This window comes from Nerophis lumbriciformis, linkage group LG25, assembly GCF_033978685.3.
Source record: "Nerophis lumbriciformis linkage group LG25, RoL_Nlum_v2.1, whole genome shotgun sequence".
Taxonomy (NCBI): domain Eukaryota; kingdom Metazoa; phylum Chordata; class Actinopteri; order Syngnathiformes; family Syngnathidae; genus Nerophis; species Nerophis lumbriciformis.
The window spans coordinates 27,601,923-27,620,077 of NC_084572.2; the positions used below are offsets into that span (position 1 = coordinate 27,601,923).

General features: G+C 40.4%; 1 long non-coding RNA gene across 2 annotated transcripts in view; it reads right to left on the reverse strand.

Annotated features, from left to right (window-relative positions):
- The window catches only part of LOC133622026 (uncharacterized), a 224,737-nt gene that overhangs the window by 161,472 nt on the left and 45,110 nt on the right, over positions 1–18,155 (reverse strand). The window contains exon 4 of one of the 2 annotated variants that reach the window (XR_009817737.1): positions 16,650–16,730. The exons of the other annotated variant lie outside the window; for it this stretch is intronic. This is a non-coding gene — a long non-coding RNA (uncharacterized lncRNA). The remainder of the gene's footprint in view (positions 1–16,649; positions 16,731–18,155) is intronic. 2 annotated transcript variants of the gene reach the window in all.

The following is an 18,155-nucleotide window of genomic DNA, read 5'->3' on the forward strand; positions in this document are numbered from 1 at the left end:
TAGAGATGCTACCTCAGTAGAAGGATTTAAGTCCATTTTAAAACTCATTTGTATACTCTAGCCTTTAAATAGACACCCTTTTTAGAACAGTTGATCTGCCGTTTCTTTTCTTTTCTCCTCTGCCCCCCTCTCCCTTGTGGAGAGTGGGGGTTACAGGTCCGGTGGCCATGGATGAAGTGCTGGCTGTCCAGAGTCGGGACCCGGGGTGGACCGCTCGCCTGTGCATCGGTTGGGGACATCTCTGCGCTGCTGACCCGTCTCCACTCGGGATGGTCTCCTGCTGGCCCCACTATGGCCTGGACTCTCACTATTATGTTAGATCCACTATGGACTGGACTTTCACAATATTATGCTAGACCCACTCGACGTCCATTGCATCCGGTCTCCCCTAGAGGGGGGGCGGGTCACCCACATCTGCGGTCCTCTCCAAGGTTTCTCATAGTCATTCACATTGTCATCCCACTGGGTTGTGAGTTTTTCCTTGCCCTTATGTGGGCTCTGAACCGAGGATGTCGTTGTGGCTTGTGCAGCCCTTTTAGACACTTGTGATTTAGGGCTACATAAATAAACATTGATTGATTGATTGATTGATTGATACACTATATTGCCAAAAGTATTTGGCCACCCATCCAAATAATAAGAATTAGGTGTCCTAATCACTTGGCCCGGCCACAGGTGTATAAAATCAAGCACTTAGGCATAGAGACTGTTTCTACAAACATTTGTGAAAGAATGGGCCGCTCTCAGTGATTTCCAGCGTGGAACTGTCATAGGATGCCACCTGTGCAACAAATCCAGTCGTGAAATTTCCTCGCTCCTTAATATTCCAAAGTCAACTTTATTAAAAGAAAAGTGAAGCGTTTGGGAACAACAGCAACTCAGCCACCAAGTGGTAGGCCACGTAAACTGACAGAGAGGGGTCAGCGGACGCTAAAGCGCATAGTGCAAAAACTTTCTGCACAGTCAGTTGCTACAGAGCTCCAAACTTCATGTGACCTTCCAATTAGCCCACGTACAGTACGCAGAGAGCTTCATGGAATGGGTTTCCATGGCCGAACAGCAGCATCCAAGCCATACATCACCAAGTACAATGCAAAGCGTCGGATACAGTGGTATAAAGCACGTCGCCACTGGACTCTAGAGCAGTGGAGACACCTTCTCTGGACTGATGAATCACGCATTTCCATCTGGCAATCTGATGGACAAGTCTGGGTTTAGAGGTTGCCAGGAGAACGGTACATTTCCGACTGCATTGTGCCGAGTGTGAAATTTAGTGGAGGAGGAATTATGGTGTGGTTTTCTGTTAGATTGTATCCGCACTTAGGAGCAAGGGTGAAGTGTCTTGCTCAAAGGACACTACGGACGTGACTAGGTTGGTAGAAGCTGGGGATCGAATCAGGAACCCTCAGGTTGCTGGCACAGCCACTTTTCCAACTGCGCCACGCCATCCCCAAATATGAATGTCTTACTAATGTTTATCCATGCTAATTCAGAAAAAAACTCCTTGACTTTGACCAAGAACAATAAGCGCAAATACAATCTAACAGAAAACCAATAGCGTGGCATGATTTATTTTCACTTTTCCAAAACTACTATTTTGGATTTTTTTTTTATAGTTGTATTTATTTCACCCGAAAACCAGCCATTCAACCTCAAACCTATATAACGGTACTTATAATTTCAACCAAAAGTAGCGTTTTTGTTGAATATTATTATTATTATTATTAATATTATAATACAGCGTAAATAATTGTTAGCATACATGGAAAAATGGATATAGGCACCAAATATGCGATATGTAGTAATGTTCATCTGGTCTAATTTTCTGTGTGATGCTCTTGGCTGCATGCAATATATTTCAGGGCAAAGCAGTGATTTAAACATCAAAATGAGCGGGTACATGTCTCCAGAATGTCCAAACGTTGTTTGATGCCGTGCCTCCAGGCTACGAGTGCTGTGCCTCCCGTGGCTTTTTCATCCCTTCATGCTTACGTCTGGCGGACGTGCGCGGTTAGAAGGTGATTTGGACGTGGAATAGTTGTGTGGCATTTTACAGCACCGTCAAATAACACCGACACATCTGAAAAACACAAGTTTTCACACGCCGTAGTCCACCTCCAAAGCAGAACCTCACCCACGCAGATCTCCAAGAATATATGCACGACTGGGTTGCCAAAAACTCTGGCCTGAAATAACTCTCAATTTTTAAGAGCAACTGCAGTTTATTTTGGGTCAACCCAAACTCTCTTACTGCTGCAATAAAATAAACAATCACTAGCAAAACATCAACACTCAATACTGTTGCCGATTTTCATTTTGCAATATGGACATTTTGACTAATTGGCAGTGTTGGGTTAGTTACTGAAAACCAGTAACTAGTTACAGTTACTAGTTACTTTATTTCAAAAGTAACTCAGTTACTAACTCAGTTACTTACACCAAAAAGTAATGCGTTACTGTGAAAAGTAACTATTTAGTTACTTATTTTTTTCTCCTTTTTTTTAAGGCACCCATTAATGCCCTTTTAGCCTTCGTTTCAGTACTGTTATGGCACTGGAGAATAATACAATGTGTTGATCAACTTGACATGCATTTGCATCACTGAACTCTGCTAAGCAATGTGGTCTACATACAACACACAAAGACAAAAATATGTTTCAAAGGGCCAATTTATTTCAGGCCACAACAAATTGACAAAACTATTTTAAATAGCTGCAACATAACATACATAAGTAACAAACCACATAATAACAACATAGCTGTAAAGCTGGCTTCACCCAAGGAAGGCACACATGACATACACAAAACCTAATCAGGCATTTTTTTTCTCTCAAGGAATTGTGAAATAAAATCATGTATTCAGGAGATCAACACTGTAGTGAAGCCCAGAATACTCTACACATTTCCCCAGTTTTAGTTTAGAGAAAATGAAAGATTGGCCTGGCCCACTAGCATCCCTCTTTATGTTTGTGAACTTTATAGTCCATACATTTAGAGTGATGTGATAATCAAACACTCTAGAAGTCTAGAATGAAATAGTATATAAGAGAATTGACAGTGTGTACCTTCAATGATGAGCAGAGGCAGAGTTTGGAGTGTTTTCTTTAGCTCGCTTTCCATGTTTATGTACTCACTGTCCAGGTACTTGGAACATGTTTTCTGTGCCATTTGTTGTTTGATGCCGGTATCATGCTATTTAGCTGCCAGAAAACGGGTGACTCCACTGTAGAAATAGCCTGCATGTCTTCTAGCACATACGCTGCAATGGCTCTATCAATGTTGTCCTGGCTAGCAGTCCCTCCGTTAAAATCCTTAGGTGGAGGTGAAGTGGCATCGGAGTCTGTGTCTCTCTTTACTAGCTTCGTCAAAGCATGTTGCTTAAGTGGCGTGGCGAAGTTGGGAGAGTGGCCGTGCCAGCAATCTGAGGGTTACTGGTTCAATCCCCACCTTCTACCATCCTAGTCACGTCCGTTGTGTCCTTGAGCAAGACACTTCAACCTTGCTCCTGATGGGTCCTGGTTAGTGCCTTGCATGGCAGCTCCCGCCATCAGTGTGTGAATGTGTGTGTGAATGGGTGAATGTGGAAATAGTGTCAAAGCGCTTTGAGTTCCTGAAAAAGGTAGAAAAGCTATACAAGTATAACCCATTTACATTTATGTAGCTGTTTCAGCAGATTTGAATTGCTGTTTTGGGCAGTATTCCCGGGTGCGGTCACTGTTGCTACTCACTGCTCCCCTCACCTCCCAGGGGGTGATCAAGGGTGATGGGTCAAATGCAGAGAATAATTTCACCACACCTAGTGTGTGTGTGACAATCATTGTCACTTTAACTTTAAGTAGATGGGATCTTTGATCCAAGACACAACTTACATTTAACTAAAATGTTATTTTCTTTGTGCTCGACAAAAGAAAAGTAGTGACAATGTCTCCATGTAACTCGACTTCTGGCTTCGCCATGATGTCTTTTTAGTTGTTATGAGAGTAGCGTGTGTGTGTCTGTGTGTGGCCCTTTAAGAAATGACAGCATGTGAGGTGAGTGACGTCACTACTTTACGTTACTAGTTACCGCCAAAACTAACGGCGTTACGATAACGCGTTACATAGTAACTGCTAATTGGTGTTCAGAGAAGCGGTTTTACTTAATCATGTGACAATATCGAGCAATGCTGGGTTGATAATGAATGCATATTTTTAGACAGCAACAGTCTTTATGATTTAATGTTGAAACCAACTACTTTTTCTTCACCTTTTACTCCATGTCAGTGTTTTTCAACCACCGTGTCGGTGTGCCGTGAGAAATTATGTAATTTCACCTAATTGGGTTAAAAATAATTTTTGATAACCAGTAATGACTTCTGTTTTTTTTTTGTTTTTTTTAAATCAATCCAACAAAACAATACACAACAATACCATAATAATACAATTGCAATTACAAAACCAAACCCAGCAACATTCACAATAGCAATAAACAGAGCAATTGAGAGGACACACAAACATGACACAAAACAATCCAAAAGCAGTCAGACAAAAATGAATATCATCAACAGTATCAATATTAATAACAATTTTCAACATAGCAGTGATTAAAAATCCCTCATTGACATTATCATTGCAGAAATTTATAAAAACTAAAAACATTTCAAAAAATAAATAAATAAAAATGAACAATAGTGTCACAGTGGCTTACACTTGCATCACATCTCGTAAGCTTGACAACACATTGTGTCCAATATTTTCCACAAAGATAAATTAAGTCATATTTTTGGTTTATTTAATAGTTTAAAAAAAATTAAATAATGGATCCCATATTCCAATATATGACTCATTATTATCTAAACTAAATGCAGTTTTTTCTACTGATCTCCATAGCTTGTGTATACCAGTCAGTATGTGTTGGACTATCAACATCTATCCACTACTGTTTTGTTTGATCAGCCGTTTTACTGCTGTGTTACAGACACCAATTGGAAGTAATTAAGGTATATAAATGAACATTTATAATATCTTTCTGTGTAAATAACTCCTTTTGTAACATATATCGTATACATACAGTATATAGTTCGGTGAGGCTATTATATGGAAACATTTTTTTTCTAAAACTGTGTGGGCGCAGCTTATACATCGGTGTGCTCTATAGTCCGGAAAATACGGTACTTGCTAATTTCCTCTTTTTAGCTATTTACTTTCTGTTATAACACGGTTCCAGTTAGTCATATGTTGACGTGCATAAAGCATTTGTTCTTTTGCAGTTTCAAAACTTCCCACTGAAGCTAGCTTGGCGCCGCATAGCATGTTCTCCTTGCTCCTCTGTGTGTGTCCACACTGGATCTGCATTTTAGAACCATCTGTATTAACTAATTTATTAATTTTTCAGCCGTTTTACTGCCGCGTTACCGGCACCATTTGGAAACAATTTGTCATGACGGGGGGTTCGCAGCTTGCTGCAAAGTTTGTTCTCGGTACTTGCAAACAGACTTTTCCGGACAAGGGTAGCATGTAGGAACATATTTATTAATCTAACTACAAAATAACAGGCAAAAACTCTCTTAACTGTGGCATGAAATAAACAAGACTTACGTAGAGGGTTGCGTGACAATAGCGTGAAGCAAACAACTAGCATAAACTATAGTATAGCAAGAAACAAACAACTAACATAACTATGGCATGGAACAACTATGAAACTGTGGCATGAAACAACTAACATGAACTATGGCATAGAACAGTGGTTCTTAACCTGGGTTCGATCGAACCCTAGGGGTTTGGTGAGTCGGCCTCAGGGGTTCGGCGGAGCCTCCGCCACGAAGGTAAAGACACATCCGACTTATCGCGTTAATAAAAACTTCTCCTTATCGGCGTATTATGAATACCCCCAAACAATGTTCCCTCTAATTTTACATCTGATTTGCAGGTTTTTTGATTGATTGATTGAAACTTTTACTAGCAGATTGCAAAGGAAGAGAATACATTATATGAAACAGTACATATTCCGTACAATTGACCACTAAATGGTAACAACCGGATAAGTTTTTCAACTTGTTCCACGTTAATCAATTCATGTGAATGTGTGTAAGGTGTGTAATTTGTTGTGAGTTCATGCACTGTGTTGGTTTTGTTCTTTGAACAAGGTGATGTCCATGCATGGTTCATTTTGTGCGCCAGTAAAAAAAACATAACGTTTTCTTGAATTTGAAAAAAATAACCATTTTATTTTTCACTAAAGAAGGGTTCGGTGAATGCGCATATGAAACTGGTGGGTTTCGGTACCTCCAACAAGGTTAAGAACCACTGGCATAGAACTACATGAAACTGTGGCATGAAACCAATAACTAGCATAACTATAGAATAAGACCTGAAACGAGCAAAGACGCCAGGCCGACTGACTGGCAAAGGCGGACATAACAGAACATAACGAAAACATGATCCGAACCATGGATCATGACACAATTAAGGTATGTAAATAAACATTTACAGAATATATAATGTGTCCTTTCACAGCGTATATATCTGCGGGTTATAGTCCGGTGCGGCTAATATATGGAAAATATTTTTTCCCCCTAAAATTTAGCCGGTGCGGTTTAGATACTAGTGCAGTGTTTTTCAACCACTGTGCCGTGAGATACAGTCTGGTGTGCCGTGGGAGATCAAGCTAGTGCATTTTGGAATAGTGGAGCCTTACTTTATGTTTAAGCGTTTTCTCCCAAGCATTCTTGCTTTAGGAGTTGAAAATTGCAACATGACTTCGAGAGAGTTTGGCTGAGTGCACCCTGAGTGCTGCTTCACTGATTGTTTACGTGAGCCGGTGTTTAGTCTGCAACCGGATGTGATGTCACAAAAATATTTTTTTGCAAACCAGTAATTATAATCTGCAAATTATGTGTTGTTGTAGAGTGTCAATGCTGTCTAGAGCCATGTTATTCTCCTCAATATCAGTAGGTGGAATCCGGTAGCTAATTGCTTAGTAGATGTCGGGAACACGTCGTGTGAGACGACGATGGTTTGTCGTGATCACAATATGCAGACAGCGGATGGCAGTGTGCAGGTAAAAAGGCATCTAATGCTTAAACCAAAAATAAACAAAAGGTGAGTGCTGCTTACAAATGGCATTAAAGCTTAGGGAAGGCTATGCAGAACAAAACTAAAACTGAACTGGCTACGAAGTAAACAAAAACAGAATGCTGGACGACAGCAAAGACTTACTGTGGAGTAGAGACGGCGTCCACAAAGTACATCCGAACATGACATGACAATCAACAATATCCACACAAAGAAGGATAAAAACAACTGAAATATTCTTGATTGCTAAAACAAAGTAGATGCGGGAAATATCGCTCAAAGGAAGACATGAAACTGTTACAGGAAAATAGCAAAAAAAGAGAAAAAGCCACCACAATAGAAGCGCAAGAGAATAACTGAAACACTACACACAGAAAAAGAGCAAACAACTAAAAATAAGTCACGGCGTTGTGTGACAGGTCGTGACAGTACACCTACTTTGAGACAAGAGCTATAGTATGCTTGGTTATGGTTTAAAGTCGTATACAACAATTGTGACTTTTTACTGTCAACTGATATTCGTTTTTTAATGAGTTCTGCTGGTGGTGTGCCTCTGGATCTGGGCTCAAAAAAGGTTGAATAACACTGTACTAGTGCGCTCTATGCTTGGGAAAATACAGTTATTAAAGCAGAAATCAGCAAATCTTTCTGTCTCAACTCCCAGTGGGGACATTGACATTTTACATTGGGCCTCTTCGCGCAAAATGGGGCCCCCCACAGATCGAGGAGCCCTATGCACAGGGTGTGATGTCGATTCAATACCAAACATTTTGCAGAACAACACATTTAGGGGGAAAAAACTACAGTCGTCCTATTAAAACACCTAAATTCCTCATTTAAAGATAAAAAGATGGTTATACTGTAGTTTACTTTGTAAAAATAATTAAGGTTAACTAAGGATAAAGATAAGTAATGTATATTTATAACATGTTTCAAGTGTTGTCTGGATGGAAACTGTTGGTGCGAGTATAATAAATTAGCATAAAAGTATGCAGTCAAAGTTGGTAAACAATACACAGCAGGCTAAGCCAAGTACAGGCCTGAGGCTTTGCATGAAATGGATCTGCATATTTATCTGCATTCTTCTTGTTCAGATATTGGTAAGTATGTTTTTTCTTTTGTATACACAAATCAACAAAATATATGTACCGTAGCCGGGGATTAGCTGGCAACCAGTTAGGGCTGTACGCCACCAAAGTCAGCTGGGATAGGCTCCAGCAAAAACCACTGGTATTATTCACCAATGGTGAATAATGCTGTATACAGTATTTTTCGGACTATAAGTCGCAGTTTTTTTCATAGTTTGGCCGGGCTCCAGTGCGACTTATATATGTTTTTTTCCTTTTCTATTATGCATTTTTGGCAGGTGCGACTTATACTCCGGTGCGACTTATACTCCGAAAAATACGGTAATAGACTGTATTTATATTATTTACATGTTCAAGTTCAAGTACCCATGATTGTCACACACACACTAGGTGTGGCAAAAAAATGTCTGCATTTGACCCATCACCCTTGATCACTCCCTGGGAGGTGAGGGGAGCAGTGAGCAGCAGCGGTGGCCGCGCCCGGGAATCATTTTTGGGGATTTAACCCCCAATTTCAACCCTTGATGCTGAGTGCCAAGCAGGGAGGTAATAATGCTGTAAAATAGACTGTATTTATATTATTCACATGTAAAAAATATCTAAGTGTTTATTGTGAGTGAACTGTGGTGCTGAATTTCCCCCAGTGATCAATAAAGTACTTTCTATTCTATTTTATTCTATTCCATTCTAAAATGAAAATGGATGGATGGATAATTTACTTCAAGGGAAAATGACTCACAAACCAGGCCTTATTCTTATTTCTAACGTTAGAAGGTATCCAATGGAAATCCAGCCGTGTCTGAGCTATCTTTAGGAATCTAATTGAATTGAATTAGGCCTCCCAGTGTAGTTTCTCTCTGCAACTTCAAGAGGATTCAAGTCGAGTAGCAGATGGGTGGATTTAATAAATAAGACATTTTCTGAGTAAAACGCCACGTGACGTGTACAGCGAGGGAACATTGCACTAAAATGAAACTCTAAAAGAAATATATTTATTTTTTTAAAGATCATGCACGCTATCCACCCCGTATCACTAAGCTCCTTGTGCCCTCTCTCAGTATGTGTGTGTGTGTGTGTGGGGCTGCCAAGCCTCCCGTATAAGCGCATCACATCTGCCACTAACAATGGCCAGGCGCACGTCCAAAAGTAGTGCAAAGTTTCACCAAATGTTCTCAAATCTGGCAGCGTAAATAATGACGTTTCTATCTCCTGTGTGCCCTCAAATTACTAGCTGGAACTTTTTTTTTCCGACCTTGTGACCCAATGAAGAATGGTTGCCATCTGTGTGCCCACACAATGGAAGAAATACAAGAAATTGGCCCATAATAATAAAAAATAATTAGAAAAGAGTGCTCCAACAACTGCACTTTGCTACAGTTTCTACAATAAGCAGTATATGCTCTGATAATAGGGAGGAAGGGAAACTGTTGCTATTGTGACTTAAACAGTAGTATTTTATCAGGATTTAACCCACAATTTAAAGGGGAACATAATCACCAGACCTATGTAAGCGTCAATATATACCTTGATGTTGCAGAAAAAAGACCATGTATTTTTTAACCGATTTCCGAACTCTAAATGGGTGAATTTTGGCGAATTAAACGCCTTTCTATTATTCGCTCTCGGAGCGATGACGTCACAATGTGACGTCGCATCGGGAAGCAATCCGCCATTTTCTCAAACACTGAGTCAAATCAGCTCTGTTATTTTCCGTTTTTTCGACTGTTTTCCGGACCTTGGAGACATCATGCCTCGTCGGTGTGTTGTCGGAGGGTGTAACAACACGAACAGGGACGGATTCATGTTGCACCAGTGGCCCAAAGATGCGAAAGTAGCAAGAAATTGGACGTTTGTTCCGCACACTTTACCGACGAAAGCTATGCTACGACAGAGATGGCAAGAATGTGTGGATATCCTGCGACACTCAAAGCAGATGCATTTCCAACGATAAAGTCAAAGAAATCTGCCGCCAGACCCCCATTGAATCTGCCGGAGTGTGTGAGCAATTCAGGGACAAAGGACCTCGGTAGCACGGCAAGCAATGGCGGCAGTTTGTTCCCGCAGACGAGCGAGCTAAACCCCCTGGATGTCTTGGCTCACACCGTCCCGAAGATGATCAAGAGAAGAATATCGACCCTAGCTTTCCTGGCCTGCTGACATGAGGGTATGTCTACAGAATCTATTAATTGATGAAAATTGGGCTGTCTGCACTCTCAAAGTGCATGTTGTTGCCAAATGTATTTCATATGCTGTAAACCTAGTTCATAGTTGTAAGTTTCCTTTAATGCCAAACAAACACATACCAATCGTTGGTTAGAAGGCGATCGCCGAATTCGTCCTCGCTTTCTCCCGTGTCGCTGGCTGTCGTGTCGTTTTCGTCGGTTTCGCTTGCATACGGTTCAAACCGATATGGCTCAATAGCTTCAGTTTCTTCTTCAATTTCGTTTTCACTACCTGCCTCCACACTACAACCATCCGTTTCAATACATGCGTAATCTGTTGAATCGCTTAAGCCGCTGAAATCCGAGTCTGAATCCGAGCTAATGTCGCTATAGCTTGCTGTTCTTTCCGTCATGTTTGTTTGTGTTGGCTTCACTATGTGACGTCACAGGAAAATGGACGGGTGTATATAACGATGGTTAAAATCAGGCACTTTGAAGCTTTTTTTAGGGATATTGCGTGATGGGTAAAATTTTGAAAAAAACTTCGAAAAATATAATAAGCCACTGGTAACTGATTTTTAATGGTTTTAACCATTCTGAAATTGTGATAATGTTCCCCTTTAATGAAAAGTGTCCTCAATAGGCACATTTTGTCTAGTGTGGTTTTTCGGTGGTCTCATAGTTCCTGGTTTTATCTGACCACAGAACTTTCCTCCAGAAGGTCTTATCTCATGTGATGTCAGGTGAAACAAAAATTGAGCTGTTTGGCCACAATACCCAGCAATATGTTTGGAGGAAAAAAGGTGAGGCCTTTAATCCCAGGAACACCACTCCTACCGTCAAGCATGGTGGTGGTAGTATTATGCAGGCTTTTGAAGGCAGAACCTCTGATCAACTTCAGGTGTACTGATTACCGGTGATTAGAGTGCAGCAGGGCTGACACGAGCAGGTGCGCTCTTGGAGGCGCAATCAGCAGAGCGCACAGATGAGTGACAGTTTGAGCTCGAGAAATATTAGGGAACTGCAATTAAACTTGGTACATCTCCAAACTGAACTGTACTTATTAAAATTGTCGGTAAGTTCATAAGAGGTAAGCTAACGGTAGCATTCGTAGCTAAAGACAAATTCGCTGTTCAATTTAGTTTGTTTCAAGTTATAGCATACCATTAATATGTTTTATAGTTAATGCATGCTAATCTGATGGTTTTGTTGTTACACTTGACTAACAAGCTAAGTGAGCTGAAAACGTCATGCTTGCGGGCGAGGAGCACACGCAGGGAGCAGCGCTGGCATTAATGAATTGTTAATTAATGAGCTCTATTTGTCACTGCAGCGAAAGGCGCCACGGGACACGGCGGGAAGCGCGTGAGGCGATCTGGGACGTGGCAGCTGTGTCGGGTGTCGGCTTTCTCCCCCGGTGTTCAAGGAATACCCGCGGAAATGAGGGCGTGATTGGCGGCTGACCTTTGAGCATGTTTGGCCGGGTGACGGCCTCGGAGTAAATAACGGCGAGGTGGCTGTCACCTGGCTGCCCACGTTTATTTGCATGTGTGTGTGTGTGTGTGTGCCGGAGGCGGTGGGGCCCCATAAACTCACCACGGGTGGTCCGCACTCACAAATGAAGGGAATTTCCATTTGGCCGTGGCTAGCGGGAGCATAATTAACTTGGTGTGATAGCTGGAAATGAAACAAATCTTTCCTCATGTATTTGCTAAAAAGACCGCTACAAGCATCAAAGACGGAAAACATTCATAAAAGAGGTATTATTTGTTTTCTGTCTTCGCTGTACATTAGTGTTGTCCCGATAAAACTATTTCGCTACTTTTCTAAATAAAGGGGATCACAAAAAGTTGCATTATAGGCTTTATTTTAACCAAAAAATCTTAGGGTACATTAAACATATGTTTCTTATTGCAGTTAAGTCCTTAAATAAAATAGTGAACATACTAGACAACTTGTCTTTTAGTAGTAAGTAAGCAAACAAAGACTCCTAATTTAGCTGCTGACATATGCAGTAACATATTGTGTCATTTATCATTCTATTATTTTGTCAACATTATTAAGGACAAGTGGTAGAAAATGAATTATTAATCTACTTGTACATTCACAATACGAAGGTCCTGAGTAGTCTTGGGTTCAATCCCGGGCTCGGGATCTTTCTGTGTGGAGTTTGCATGTCCTCCCCGTGACTGCGTGGGTTCCCTCCGGGTACTCCGGCTTCCTCCCACTTCCAAAGACATGCACCTGGGGATAAGTTGATTGGCAACACTAAATTGGCCCTAGTGTGTGGATGTGAGTGTGAATGTTGTCTGTCTATCTGTGTTGGCCCTGCGATGAGGTGGCGACTTGTCCAGGGTGTACCCCGCCTTCCGCCCGATTGTAGCTGAGATAGGCTCCAGCGCCCCCCGCGACCCCAAAGGGAATAAGCGGTAGAAAATGGATGGATGGATGGATGGATACATTTACTGTTAATATCTGCTTACTTTCTCTTTTAACATGTTCTATCTACACTTCTGTTAAAATTTAATAATCACTTATTCTTCTGTTGTTTGATACTTTACATTAGTTTTGGATGATACCACAAATTTGGGTATCAATCCGATTCCAAGTCGTTACAGGATCATACATTGGTCATATTCAAAGTCCTCATGTGTCCAGGGTTATATTTCCTGAGTTTGTAAACATAATACAAATTGTAAAAAAAACGAACGAAGATGTTGTGATGCCAAAAAATATAGACGTAATCATAGTAGTATCGACTAGATACGCTCCTGTACTTGATATCATTACAGTGGATGTTGGGTGTAGATCCACCCATGGCGTTTGTTTACATTTGAGCTACGGTGTGTAGTGAAGCATGTTTAGCTATTCATCGTCCTGCAGGGATGATACTTGTAAGAAACGTACTTTATTTGTCGCCATGGAGACCAGGATTAGTGATTTAGAAGTAGCTACAACACTGCCGACTGGGGCTGGACTTTAGCCGCTAGCTAGCTAACCATGTCTTAAAGTACCTCTTTCTGAGGGCGTTTCAGTGTTATAACTTCACCTTTATCTTTAGTTTTTAAGCCAAAATGCGTCCGTTCTCCCTTTTCTGTCTCCACACTGTGTCTGCTTGTAAGTACTCAGTGATTGTGCACTGCCGAACATGCGCGCCTGCTCGTAAACCAGCAATGTCACGACGTGACGACGACAGAAGCGCGGAGGGGGTGGCGGACCAGTATTTTTCAGAGGCGGTATAGTACCGAGTATGATTCATTAGTATCGCGGTACTATACTAATACCGGTATACCATACAACCCTACTGTACATACAAACACTTGTTCTTATCAAGAGAGACAGAGACAACCTGATTTTCCCAAAAATATAGTAGGATTTGAATGTTCCTTATTGGCAAAATACCGCCACTCTTTTTTGGATATAATTTGAATAACTGTCTTTATCTCCATAATGCACAAATCGTTTGCTCATTAACTGTCGGTTTGGTCGTTAGCAGGATTGCACAAACACCAGTGGTGGGAAAAATTATTGATTCTTCGATGCATCACGACTGGAACGTGGACAATTCTGCATCGATGGACAAATGTCCGAATATGGATTATTTATAAATGTTAAATAAAGTAATATAGACGGTTTAGTGCAGGCACACATGGCGCAAGGAGGAGAGGACGAACTATGCTAGCTTAATAGTGAACTAGTGGACATACTTGCCAACCCTCCCGGATTTTCCGGGAGACTCTCGAAATTCAGCGCCTCTCCCGAAAACCTCCCGGGACACATTTTCTCCCGAAAATCTCCCGAAATTCAGGCTTTCCCACAATATAAACAGCGTACCTGCCCAATCACGTTATAACTGTAGATTGATGGAGGGCGAGTTCTTGGTTTCTTATGTGGGTTTATTGTTAGGCAGTTTCATTAACGTCCTCCCAGCGCGGCAACAACACACAACAACAGCAGTCACATTTTCGTCTACCGTAAAGCAGTTCGTCTGCCGTAAACAGCAATGTTGTGACAGTCTTAAACAGGACAATACTGCCATCTAGTGCATTTGATGAAAGCACTTTTGTGCGTGCCACACAGCAATGCATCATCAGAGAGGGTGTTCAGCATGGTTAGAAAAATAGTGACAGAGAATAGAACAAGGATGGACAATTCAACCCTTAACTCAACAATGAGTAGATGAGTGTTATATGTGTGTATATGTGTAAATAAATGAACACTGAAATTCAAGTATTTATTTTATATATATATATAATAAAATAAATATATATTAATAGCTAGAATTCACTGAAAGTCAAGTCTTTCTTATATATATATATATATATATATATATATATATATATATATATATATGAAAGACTTGACTTGGTGAATTCTAGCTGTAAATATACTCCTCCCCTCTTAACCACGCCCCCAGCCACGCCCCGCCCACAACGTCGTGAGTTCAAACCCCGGCCGAGTCATACCAAAGACTATAAAAATGGGACCCATTACCTCCCTGCTTGGCACTCAGCATCAAGAATTAGAATTGGGGGTTAAATCACCAAAAATGATTCCCGAGCGCAGCCACCGCTGCTGCTCACTGCTCCCCTCACCTCCCAGGGGGTGGAACAAGGGGATGGGTCAAATGCAGAGGGTAATTTCACCACACCTAGTGTGTGTGTGACAATCATTGGTACTTTAACTTTAACTGGAATTACTTTACAACAAATGGTAACCAGCTAGGAAGAGAAAATTATTAAGTAGATTAATAAATCAAAAGAGAGAATAATATCCACACAAGGCGATGAAACTTCTGTCAACACTAGACACAAATCTTTGAGCTACAAGTTTACGGAGACTGGGACTAAAGTGTCTCGATCTCACATCCAAAAAATCAGAAATTACACAAGACACCAGCAGCCAGAAGAGTGGCATTTTCTGTTAATATTAAACATTTGAATTTGATAAATCTATAATATATAATATGTTAATAATATCCAATATAACAATTAAAGATGCATAAATAATCAAATCAAAGCACCTGAATCATAATTGAATCGTGATATGGTCAAAGATTCCCTCCTCGAGAACAAAACATTTCCACCAAACTTTGTGGAAGGGTGCTGCAAAACCGAAAAAAATCCTTAAATTCTCCTTTAACAGTTAAAGTCACAATACACCTTACCCAAATCAACGCAAATGGTACAATCCGTGTACAGTAATCCTAAACAGTGTTGGCGCTAGGAATTTTCAAAATGGGGTTCCAGAGACCCCATCAAGTCATAAATATGGGGTCCCACAGTAAATTTTTGGGGTCCAACTTTTTTGTAAGTGTTTTGAAAACAAATGATAAATGTATGCATTATCCTGTTATATCTCACATTCTATATTGTGTTTAGAAAAAAAAGGTTGTCATAAACGTTACTTAATTCATTAAAAAAAATAATGCAAAAGAAAACACATTTTTATGCATATGTAAATGTATTCAGTTATAAACATTCATTCACTTTCTTCTTTCCTTCATGGATCTAAACTTTACCGCTGCCAGTATTTCTTTCTATATTTTAATTTAATAAGTTAGGTGTATTTATTTCAGTGTAAAAGTGTAAAACGTTTTTTGCTTCGGTCATGAAATGATGATAATGGTGTGCCAGGGCATACATGCACATGACAAATTGAATTGATTATTCTCACCTGTATGTCGATCATCAGTCGTTTAAAAACCGCCACATCTACACTTTCATGGCAAATAATGCCAACAAACTTAGAATTTGGCATGTTGGTTTCAATGTCATTTAATAGAGTGGCACTCAATGCCTCTAGCATTTCATCTCTGGCTTGGTGACGGCCATAAGCCAGGGGTGTCCAAAGTGCTACCCAGGGGCCATTTGAGGCCCGCAGCTAATTGTTTATCGGCCCGCTACACAATATGGAAATGCTATTAGAAAAATTAAAAAAGAACATTAAAAAAGGTGAAATGAGGTAAAATCTGTTATGATCCGCTGCCGGGATCATATTTTTGTTTACGTTTTCGAGGCACTTGTGTTTTTTGTTAGTTTTGGACTCCTTGAGTGCCTGTTTGTACACCTGAGTTTGTTGCCATGATTGCTTATTGTTTTCACCTGCCGCGTGTGTTCCCGACGCGCACCTGTTTGTCATCACTGACATTATCATTTAAGCCTGCCTTCCCTGTCAGTCTGTCTTGCTTCCTAGTTTGTTCTCGTACAACAGATGACGACTTTTGTTTCCTGCTCTTGTTACTTGCTACCTCCCACGCTAGCCCATTTAGTTTTTTCCTTAAGTGCTACGAGCACGTTTTTGTTTGTTCCCTTTTGATTTAATTCTTAATAAATCATTTTTCCTACCTGCACGCTGTGTCTGACGCCCGTCTGCATTCCTGGGAGAACGAGCCCCGCATCACCATGCGCCCCGGTCGTCACAGAAATCTAACGAGAAAAAGTTGCAATGTTGACACAAAGATGCCATGCAGGCTGTTTATTTATCTTTTTTTTTGCCATTGCTAAGAAAAAAAAATAATGACAAAAAATCTATGATATAATGAATTATTTTCAAGGCTACAATTACTTCAAATATTTCACTTTAAAATGTTTTATGTGGTAAATATTGCATATATTGTGTAGTTGCCATATAAAAACATCAACATTTTCTTTGACAAAAGAGCATAAAACAAAATAATAGTTCAAAAGTAAAATCGACAGACATATCTGAAGTTGATCTCATAACTTAAGTGTTGAAAGTAAAAGAAAAACCTAATACAAATGTATCACTTTATGAGTGGGGTACCTTTTGGATCCCAAATATATTTAGTGGTATTTTATTTATCTTTTCACTGTGACTACTTAAAAATATTAAAGAACTCAAATCAATGGTGTCCTGCATTATTGATCTTTTAGGGCTCTAATTACTAAATGCTGCATATTTCAGTTTTACTATAAAAAACTAAGTTGTTTTTGACAAAAAAGCCATAAAACCTTTTTTTTGTATTACTTTATATCAACTTGAAGTTGATATAGAGATTTACTGTAAGCGTTAAATAAAAAATAAATAATAATAATTTGACTTATTTTTAACATTTTAATGACTGAGCCCCTTTATGGTCCCCGGGACCCCTAAAGGTAAAATAAATAAAAAAATCCATATATTTTGTTATGGTTTGAAAATTTAAAATTTCAAAAGGGCCCCCACATGCTTTAATTTTTACGTGTGCGGCCCTCAGTGGAAAAAGTTTGGACACCACTGCCATAAGCTGTGTGTTCCCCTTTAAGAATGGCAGTATGTGGGGTGAGTGACGTGTGTAAGTGAGTAGGCAAGTTAGGAGAGGGAGCGTTAGCATGTTGAGTGTTGATAGCATTGTGGATGTCCGCTTGGTGGAAAACATAAATAAAGAGTAACAAATCGACGGCCTCGTCTTTCCGACCAAAGAGCGGAAATGTAGGGACCCACTGCCGGGTAAAGTGGAGGGTGTTACCCCCGAAATACATCAGCCCGGGAGGGAACGTCTACCCTGCGCTCCTCGACCACGGTCTGGGAGCCGACAAGCAGAAAAGGTGTAACGTGATGTTTCTTGGTGCCTGGTGAGGCTGGATCTTTGAAAACCAGTGCACCCGGTCGTGAAGGTGTTCTTTTTCTTAGCCCGTTTACATGGCGTGCAAATCATCTTTCTATCGTCATAAGTGAGCTACTTTTCATTGAAGCTTCGCTTCTTGGGTTTATTGCTCGCCATGACGAAAACACTAACACGCGGGAGTCTGTATAAAAAATAAAAAATAAAATAAAAAATCTGCGTCCTGGGGACGCGCGGACTTCCGAAAATGCACGTCCTTTCGGATTTCAATGCGTAAAAAGACACA